Consider the following 10,837-nt stretch of genomic DNA (forward strand, 5'->3'; position numbering starts at 1 on the left):
TACATATTACATGTAAAAGCAGCATTTGTTTGACAATGGTTAGTGATACTCCAAAGCAATGCTGGGTTGGCCCAGTTAATGCTGCCAATGTTTTTAAATATGTAAATCTATAATCAATTGTAGTATGGTCTTAGAAATGAATATCATTTTAGTTTCTCTTTTTATATTATAAGCCTTCCTTAAATTGGGAATTAAAAGCTGAAAGCTAATTTATTTTATGATACAATTTGACTGAAGCAGAAATTCACTTATTTATGAAGTAGACTGTTCTAATGTAATTAATAAAATTTCTGGTGATTAATTGTTTCGAATTAATTCATGTCCTGTAGCAGATGCTGTCAGCGTCCCACTCATATCTCATGGGTCCAACCCGTGTGTGTTTCAGTGGTGGTTTCCACGTATACCAAGGATATCCTTCCTTAAGCATCTGCATCTCCTGCTCAGCACATGTATGCTACAGGCCAGAAATGCCAGGGAATTCACCTCTTTAGGAACTACAATCAATCAATGAGGGATGAAAACTGGCAGATAAATACACCAACTTCCTTGCCCCTTGGTCGGTCAGTTTTGAGCCATGTTCTACACAGTATCTCATAGTTCCCGGGGGACTAAGCCCACACAGTAATGTATCTGTTAATGCACGCTTTATCAGCTGTCCTCCTTTCTCTGCCTTACCTCCTCACACTGTGCCTCCCGAGATCACCTCTCAGATGACCTCGCATGCATCCAAAGCCTTGTCTCAAATTTGCTCTGAGGAGAATCCAAACTAAGATAAATTTAAAGCAGTAGCAATTACATAACTTGGTAGCACTAATTTTTTTCCTTTTTACGTCTAATTAGGAGGTTAAAATTATGTGCTTTTCCACCAATCAGGCCCAGATTTAAATCCTGACTTCCCCTCTAATTAGCGGGGTAATTTGAGCAAGTTACTTAACTTCTCTGAGCTTCAGTCTTCTGTATCTATGGAGTGGGGATAATAACAGTACCTATTTTAAGGTATTGTGTCTTGTGTCTATGGAATTAAATAATATACTCAGCATAGTGTAATACATATAGTGCCTAATACAGGCATATCTCAGAGACATTTCAGGTTTGGTTCCAGACCAATGCAACAAAGTGGATATTGCAATCAAGTAGGTCACAAAAATTGGGGGGTTTCCCAGCATATAAAAGTTATGTTTACACTATAGTGTATATTAAGTGTACAATAGCATTATGCCTAAAAAATAATGTACCTACCTTACTTTAAAAATAATTTATTGCTAAAAAATGCTAAACATCATCTGAGCCTTCAGTGAGTTGTAATATTTTTGCTGGTAGAAGGTCTTGCCTTGATGTTGATGGCTGCTAACTGATCAGCATGGTGGTTATTGAAGACTGGAGTGACTGCGGCAATTCCTTAAGACAAGAGAACGATGAAGCTTGCTGCACCTATGCAATCTTCCTTGCACAAACAATTTCTCTGTAGTATGCAATGCTGTTTGATAGCATCTTACCCACAGTAGAACTTTCAAAACTTGAGTCAATCCTCTCAAACCCTGCTACTGCTTTATCAACTAAGTTTATGTAATACAATCCTTTGTTGTCATTTCAACGCCTTTCACAGCATCTTCACCAGGAGATGCTGGTGATAGATTTTTATGATAGATTCTATTGTAAAATAGATCTATCTATCTATCTATGATAGATATCTATTTTTATGATAGATTCTATCATAAAAAACTCCTTCCTTTGCTCATCCATAAGAAGCAACCTCTCATTCATTAACGTTTTATCATCAGATTGCAGCAATTCAGTCATCTTTTCAGGTTCCACTTTTAATTCTAGTTCTTATGCTATTTCTATCACATTTGCAGTTACTCCTTCCACTGAAATCCTGAACTCCTCAAGGTCATTCATGAGGGTTGGAATAGACTTCTTCCAAACTCCTGTTAATGTTGATACTGTGACCTCTTCCCATGAATCACAAATGTTTTTCATGGCATCTAGAATGGTGAATTCTTTCCAGGAGGTTTTCAGTTTAATTTGCCTAGATCCATAAGAAGAATCACTGTCCATGGCAGCTGTAGCCTTAGAAAATGTATTTCTTAAATAATAAGAATTGAAATTCAGAATTACTCCTTGATCCATGGGCTGCAGAATGGATGTTGTGTTAGCAGGCAAGAAAAGAGCATTAATCTCCTTGTATGTCTCCATCAGAGCTCTTGGGGAACCAGGTGACCATTGTCAATGAGCAGTACTATTTTGAAAAGCATATTTTTTTCTGAGCAGTAGAAAAGTGGGCTTAAAATATTCAGTAAACCATGTTGTCAACAGATGTGCTGCCATCCAGCCTTTGTTCCCCCATTTACAGAGCACAGGCAGAGTAGATTTAGAATAATTCTTAAAGACTCTAGAATTTTTGGAATGTTAAATGAGCATTGGCTTCAACTGTAAGTCATCAACTGCATTAGCCCCTAATAAAAGAGTCAGCCTGTCCTTTGAAAATTTGAAGCCAGACATTAACTTCTCCACTCTAGCTATGAAAGTCCTAGATGGCATCTTCCAATAGAAGGCTGTTTTGTCTACACTGAAAGCCTATTGTTTAGTGTAGACACTTTCATTCATTATCTTAGGTAAATCTTCTGGATAACTTGTTGCAGCTTCTACATCAGCACTTGCTGCTTCACCTTGCATTTTTATGTTATGGAGATGGCTTCTTTTCTTAAACCTCATGAACCAACCTCTGCTAGCTTCAAACTTTTCTTCTGCAGCTTCCTCACCTCTGTCAGCCTTCATAGAATAAAGAGAGTTAGGACCTTGCTCTGGATTAGGTTTTGGCTTAAGGGAGTGTTGTGGCTGTTTTGATCTTCCACCCAGACCGCTAAAACTTTTTCCACATCAACAGTAAGGCTGTTTTGCTTTTTTTTTTTTTTTTAAATCATTTGTGTGTTTACTGGAGCACTTTTCATTTCCTTCAAGAACTTTTCCTTTGCATTCACAGCTTGGTTAACTGTTTGCTGCAAGAGGCCTAGCTTTTGACCTATCTTGACTCTTGATATGTCTTCCTCAACTAAGCTTAATCGTTTCTAGTTTTTGATTTAAAGTGAAAGACGTAGGACTCTTTCTTTCACTTGAACACTTAGAGGCCACTGTTGGCTTATTAATTGGCCTAATTTCAATTTATTTGTCTCAAGGAATAGGGAGGCCCAAGGAGAAGGAGAGAGATAGGGAAATAGCCAGTCAGTGGAGCAGTCAGAACACATACAACATTTAAAGTTAAGTTCACTGTTTTATATGGCTGTAGTTTGTGGTGCCCCAAAACAATTACAATAGTAACATCAAAGATCACTGATCACAAGTCACCATAACAAATATAATAATAATGAAAAGTTTGAAATATTGCGAGAATTACCAAAATGGGACACAGAGACACAAAGTGAGCAAGTGCTGTTGGAAAAATGGTACCAATAGACTTGCTCAAAGCAGTGTTGCCAGAAACCTTCAATATGTAAAAAATGTAATATCTGCAAAGTGCAGTAAAGTGAAACACAATAAAACGAGGCCTGCCTGGACATACAACACAGTGCCTAATAATAAAGTATAATACAGTGCCTAATACATATTGTAAATATTCAGTAAATGTTAGTGGTGACTTCTTGGTTTAATATCTTCTTGTTTTGTTGCTAGAAACATATAACCTATAGATATTTGTTGAACAAAAAATAAATGAAATTTTAAAAATCACAACCTTGGATGTCTAGAATGACCAAAGACACTTATAGAATCTTAATGCAGGAAGGGCTCTTACAGATGCTTTATCCTCCTCACTTTAAAGTGTGAATGAGAAACTTAGGCTTTAAAAGGTCACATAGCCCGTAACTGGCGGTGCTTGATAGAACACAGGCAGTGTTCTTCACTTCAGCCTGACACTTCCCGGAAAAGCAGGTGGCACTAAAAGCCCTGCCAGAGGCAGCGTGGGGCCCCTACTATTGCCACTCTTGTCCACAACCGAGACCCCAGCATTTCTTTCAGCAGCACTGCCCACCAGCACCATTGTTGATACATAACACCCTCAAGCCCTTGCCCCAAAGTTTCCCAACCTCCTATTCCTCTGGATTCTTGCTGGCAAAAAACAACTACTGATTCTAGATAATTTAGACTAAAAACAAACCAAATGAACTTACTGTAAGTAGCCCATTGAGCTGGTAGGGCAGCTGGAACCTAGACTCAAAAATGGACAGGAAAAAAAAAAAAAGGACAGGAGCGAACAGGGCCAACCTACAGTCAAAATTACATCATAGTAACAGTCTGTGGCCATTGGAGGGATACTCAAGCCACCCTGCTGGACTCCACATTCTGGCAGGGTGGCATGAGTACTGGCTACCATGAGGCAACCATCTCAGGCTATCCCCTGACCCTCACCCCACAAAGCCACATCCAGTTGGCCAAGACTGGTTTTATCCACCATACCCTTCCCCTCCCCAAGTGCATTAGCTTCTGAGAGCGGGACTATTTGCTGCTCTTCAAGTTTAATCATGGGAGGCAGTGCCTTTTTTTTTTTTTAATGGTTTCTATGGGAACTTCTTACTAATACATTTCAACAAAATCATTGCCTTTGGTATAAATTAGAATTAGGATTAAAAGTACATGTAATTTTCTGCTCTTGGATTGGAAGAATTAATATTGTTAAAATGGCCATACTACCCAAAGCAACCTAGAGATTTAATGCAATTCCTATCAAAATACCCATGACATTTTTCACAACACTAGAACAAATAATCCTAAAATGTATATGGAACCACAAAACACCCAGAATTGCCAAAGCTATCCTGAAGAAAAAGAACAAAGCTGGAGGCATAACCCTCCCAGACTCCAGACAATGCTATAAAGCTGCAGTAATTAAAACAGAGTGGTATTGGCACAAAAACAGACATATGGATCAATGGAATGGAATAGAAAGTTCAGAAATAAACCCATACACCTATGGTCAATTAATCTTTGACAAAGGAACAATGGAGAAAAGACAGTCTCTTCAGCAAGTGGTGCTGGGAAAGCTGGACAGCTGCATGTAAATCAATGAAGTTAGAACACTCCTCCACACCGTACACAAGAGTAAACTCAAAATGGTTTAAAGTCCTAAATATAAGACACAACACCATAGAACTCCTGGAAGATAACATAGGAAAAGCATTCTCTGACATAAATCATAGCAATATTTTCTTGGATCAGTCTCCCAAGGAAAGAAAAGCAAAAATAAACAAATGGGACCTAATTAAACTTAGAAGATTTTGCACAGAAAACCATAAACAAAACAAAAGGACAACCTGTGGAATGGGAGAAAATATTTGTAAACAATGCAACTGACAAGGGGTTAATATCTAAAATATATACAACTCAATATAGAAAAAACAAACATCCCAATCAAAAAATTGGCAGAAGACCTAAACATATTTCTCCTAGGAAGACATACACACATAGCCAATAAGAACATGAAAAGATTCTCGACATCGCTAATTATTAGAGAAATGTAAATCAAAACCACAATGAGGCATCACCTCACTCCAGTCAGAATGGCCATCATCAAAAAGTCTCCAAATAATAAATGCTGGAGAGAGTGTGGAGAAAAGGGTATGCTCCTACACTTTTGGTAGGAATGTAAATTGGTGCAGCCACTGTGGAAAAAAGTGTGGAGCTCCCTTAAAAAAACTAAAAATTGACCTACCATATGATCCAGCAATCCCACTCCTGGGCATATAACAGAAAAAGATGAAAACTCTAATTTGAAAAGATACATGCACCCCAATGTTCATAGAAGCACTATTTACAAAAGCCAAGACATGGAAACAACTTAAATGTCCATCAGCAGAAGAATGGATCAAAAAGATGTGGTACATATAAACAGTAGAATGTTACTCAGCCATAAAAAAGAATAAAATATTGCCATTTGCAGCAACATGGATGGACCTAGAGAATATAATACTAAGTGAAGTAAGTTAGAGAAAGGCAAATATTATATCACTTATATGTGGAATCTAAAAATTAATACATGGACCTAGAGACTGTCATACAGAGTGAAGTAAGTCAGAAAGAGGAAAACAAATACAGTATATTAACACATATATGTGGAATCTAGAAAAATGGTACAGATGATCTTATTTGCAAAGCAGAAATAGAGACACAGATGTAGAGAACAAACATATGGATACCAAGGGGGAAAGGGGGTGTGGGGTGAATTGGGAGATTGGGATTGACATATATACACTACTGATACTATGTATAAAATAGATAACTAATGAGAACCTACTGTAAAGCACAGGGAGCTCTACTCAGTGCTCTGTGGTGACCTAAATGGGAAGGAAATCCAAAAAACAGGGATATATGTATACGTAAAGCTGATTCACTTTGCTGTACAGCAGAAACTAACACAACATTGTAAAGCAACCATATTCCAATAAAAATTAATTTTAAAAAATAAAATAAAATAAAAAGTAAAAATTAATACAAATGAATCTATGTACAAAACAGAAACAGACTCACAGACATAGAGGACAAACTTATGGTTACCAAATGGAAAGGGGAGGTTGGTGGGATAAAATAGGAGTACAGGATTAACAGGTAAAAACTACTATACATAAAACAGATAAGCAATAAGGATTTACTGTATAACACAGGGAACTGTATTCAACATCTTGTAATAACCTATGATGGAAAATAATCTGAAAAAATATGTATATATATAATGGAATCACTTTGCTGTACCTCTGAAACTAACACAATATTGTAATCAACTACACGTCAATAAAATAAATAAATAAATAAAATTTAAAAAAAAACATCTCCAGCACCAAAAAAAATAATAATAAGTATATGTAATTTTCATGGAGTTGAAAATTGAATACAGCATGTAATGATGGAGTGCTAAAGTTACTCTAGCTGTGCTAAAAATCTTAATATATTCACTGTTAGAGCCCCTTTAGGGATTTTTTTCCCTTTCATACACCCCACAGTAGTAGGCTAACAAAGTTACAACTGTAAGTTTGATAGGATTGTGACTATGATAGGAACAAATTATATTTAAAACATCTTAAAATTAAAGTGTAAAATTTTTTAAATTTCATAAGGACATTACAAAGATACTGTGTTGTACTCTACATGTTGCTCAAATGTTTGGTGTGTATTTCTCTATTCTCACCAAAGTGACTGTAAATTCCTTGAGAGCATAAGGGAGGCTGTACCTTGTATTATTTTCTTGGGCCCCACAGACCTCCAGTATTCTGTGAATAGCAGACATTTAATGAATGAATCGCTGGCTGGTGTACTAAATGAATATATACATGCACTATGCATTGCTTTTCCAGGAATAGATTTATATTAATTTGCAGTCACTTTCTTGCTCTTCATCACAATGAGAACCACTGGCATGAGGTAGAGTCTGTGGCCGCAGAACATGTGGGTTTTCCTGAAATTGGGATTCTATCTTGTTAGGCTACACCAAATATTAGTTCCTTTGCCTCTGCCAGATTCATGTGTCATGAATTCTGCTTAGTCATGAGAGACAGAACAAATTCACACTCTAGGAGGGTGGCAAGGGCAGCCTGTGCCCTTGGGCAAGTTCTTCACCTTGCTTGTACATGCAGACCATAATGGTACCTCCTCCTCTTGGGATCATCCTAAGAATTAGAAGAAGGAATAATGGCCTCTGACAAGCACTCCAAGAATGCTAATCGTTGTTATTACTTCTCTCTGGGCATGGTGTAGGTGGTAAGAATGCTGCACTAGTGAACTCATAGGTTCCATCCTTGGTGGCCCAGTTGTTGGCCCTGCCCCCTCTTGTGCTGTCCTTAGGGCAGGGTTGGTAAACACAATGAAGTCACGGGGGCTGGAGGTTTTGGTGAGAGGCATAAACCTAAAAAGGGCTCTACTGTAGGTTTTAAGATGAAGGAATGAAGGTGTTTCTAAAACATTTCTATATATTACAGAGATAGGAGAGCAAATGGAGATTGTGAGGTATTCTATATGATTAAAATATCACATGGTTAACGTTTGTAAAAATTTTTAACCTATCTTTGGTGTTGTAATTGAGCTACTAATGCCACTTGTGTTTCAGGCAGTGTGGGATGAGTTTTTTTCCCATCTTATTATGTAGAGATGTGTACAATTGATAAAATAAAAATTTATTTTCTAAGGCAAGTCAAGGAAAATTTAAACATAAAAAATTTCCCTGCCCTTTGACCTTTTATCTCCCTTTTACTGTGCACAGTGTATCCTCATTATGAGTCAACAAAACTTCCCCCTCCGCAGAAATAGCTGCTCAGCCATTAAGAGCAACATATCCTAGCATCAACAAGATAACTCCTTAGAAGGTAACCTTCCTGCTTAATCTTGGAAGGGGCCACAATGACCCATGACCCACTACTCATTTTGTATGCTTAGATCTGGATTGTGTAAACCGTCAATAATATGTTATTTAATGTACAGCCTTCTGTCTCAAAAACTTATATATAACTGTGCTTTGACCTTACCTAGTGGAACAGTTCTTGGAGCTTTCTGAGAGGCTGTTCCCAGATGATAGTCCTCAATTTGGCTCATATAAAATCTTCCATTTTTTTCTTAGATTGACTGATTAATTTTTTTGTCGACAAACCAAAGATAGCATCTCCAATTTTACTTCTTAGAATTTACTGTATTCTCAGAGATGCTCATATTTAGATTGACGTTGATCGGTGCATTGTTTGTAATAGCAGAATGTTGTAAGTGTCCTACATATCACCCCCCCACACACACATACACATCTGGGAACTGGTTAAGTAATTTGTAGTGGATGGATACTGTGGAACGCTGTGTGGTTTACACACAGTGCATTCAGCACCCATTTCTACCCCTCTCTATGTTCTTTCCCAAAGGAAAAAACTATTTTTCTCAAACTCACTTACAGATAGGCTTCTGGATGAGAATTTGCTTCCACCAATGAGAAATGTGTGTGTGAGACTTGGAAGTTGGAAGTTAGAGGGAGGCCTCCTTCGTAATGAGCTGCCAGCTTATTAGTATTTGCAGCTAGTCTCAACATTCCAATGTCTCGTTATCTCCCTTGTCATTATCTAGAGACAGCAGCCCAGATGCAGCAGTCAGAGTCTAGTCACCAGCTTCAGGGGGAACTGAGGCAGCTGTGGGGCTCTAGCAGTAGAAACATCAGCAATTTGCCAACCTCTGGATTATAGTGGTGTGCCCTTGAAATCAGTATTTGGTAACACATCACTGTCTTCTGCTCCTTGAACCCAAACTACAATTTTGTAAGCACCTAATTTAAATCCCTTTCTATCTGAAGTACTTAGAGTGATTTCTGTTTCCTGCACTAAATTCTGACAGATAAAAATACTATATGGATGTCAAGAAGAATTAAAATAGCTATGGGCTGTAGAACAATATTCAAGTTATAGCATTAGAGTACAAAAATAAAAGTAGAGAATAGTGTGTAAAGTATATTTTCATTTGTGTAAAAATTAAGTGTGTGTGTATATTAACTTATATTGTTGACCTGGAACAAATGACTGCCAGATATTTCTCCATCAAGGATGGGTTTATTCTGGATCAGCAAAGAATTGCAGTTGGGGGTCTGAAACCAACTGCATGTAAGTCACCACCTGGCAAGGGAAAAAGAAGTCTTTTATAGAGAGGAAAAGGAAGTTGGGAGGGCTGTAGTAAAGAGAGTCCATGGCTTTTCATTGGCTGAGTCCCTGCCAGGAAAGAAGAGAAGTCTTTTTCCTGGCCTCTGTTATCATCACAGGGCATGAGAGTTCCCCATTCTGGCCTCCCAACCCTATTTAATTATGGTTTCTGTTTATTAATTTTTTTACAACATATACATACACATATATGCTTCTTTATATGTAGAAAAAATTCAGAAAGTTTATATAAGAAAATTATATCAGTAATTGCCTCTGGGAAAACAAAAATGGAGTCTGGGATAGGAAAGAGCTTTACATTTCATTTATATACCCCTTAAACTGTTGCCTTTCTTTTTATATGTTTATGAAATACATTTTTTTAATTAAAAACATTTTTAATTATAAGAAAATGGCAAGTTTTTGTAACAATTTGCAAGCGAAAGGAAAAACACCCATTAACCCACCAACCTGACATATTATCATGTGTTTTCATGTATGTTTTCTCTAAATCTTACAGAAAGATATGTACACAGACTATAGTCCAGTTTGGTTTTTTTGTCTGTTTTGTTTGTTTTGTTTTTGTTTTGCTTATCATATATAACTAGCACTTAGGAAGTACTGTTCATTTGTCAGGCACAATGGTTAGAAGTTTCCTTGAATTATATTTCATTGAAACTAAGATGTTATTGATTGTAAGATGCACCATTACCTTATGTATCATTAAGAAAGGAATTTTTTTAAAAAAACTGCCTGCTAAATTCTTACACAAACCACACATGGGCTTTCTCCCTCAAATGAACCATGTATCTCTGGAAGTTAAGCAACTTCTATCTGAAGGCAACAGGACATTTCTGACACACTGATGTTACCACTCTGATGATGGTTTTACAGAAGGCATGAATTGGTTAGACCAACCTCTCACTGCTTTGAGATTTCTTTCATCTCTTTCAAGCTATTTCACAGTTTCTCTTGCCTTTAATGGCATTGGCTTGTGTATGACAGGCTCCTCTCACAGTGACAAAATGCAACACAGCTTCCTCTTTAAGGTTGCTTTGCATGAATGTGTGGAATTGCAATCTTTCTTTCAGGGACAAATATTTGTTTGCTAGGATCGTATATAAGCCCTCCTGCTCTACTTCTGTACCTTGTCCATACACAATAACATTTATTTCCATGCTGAATCATAGTGT

The 10,837-nt window shown here is 37.2% G+C and overlaps 1 pseudogene; it reads right to left on the reverse strand.

The window, feature by feature from the left end:
• Positions 1-1,287: 1,287 nt before the first annotated feature.
• Positions 1,288-3,126, reverse strand: LOC129392299 (tigger transposable element-derived protein 1-like; annotated as a pseudogene).
• Between the last annotated feature and the right edge of the window lie 7,711 nt (positions 3,127-10,837).

Source organism: Physeter macrocephalus, chromosome 8 (genome assembly GCF_002837175.3).
Source record: "Physeter macrocephalus isolate SW-GA chromosome 8, ASM283717v5, whole genome shotgun sequence".
NCBI lineage: Eukaryota > Metazoa > Chordata > Mammalia > Artiodactyla > Physeteridae > Physeter > Physeter macrocephalus.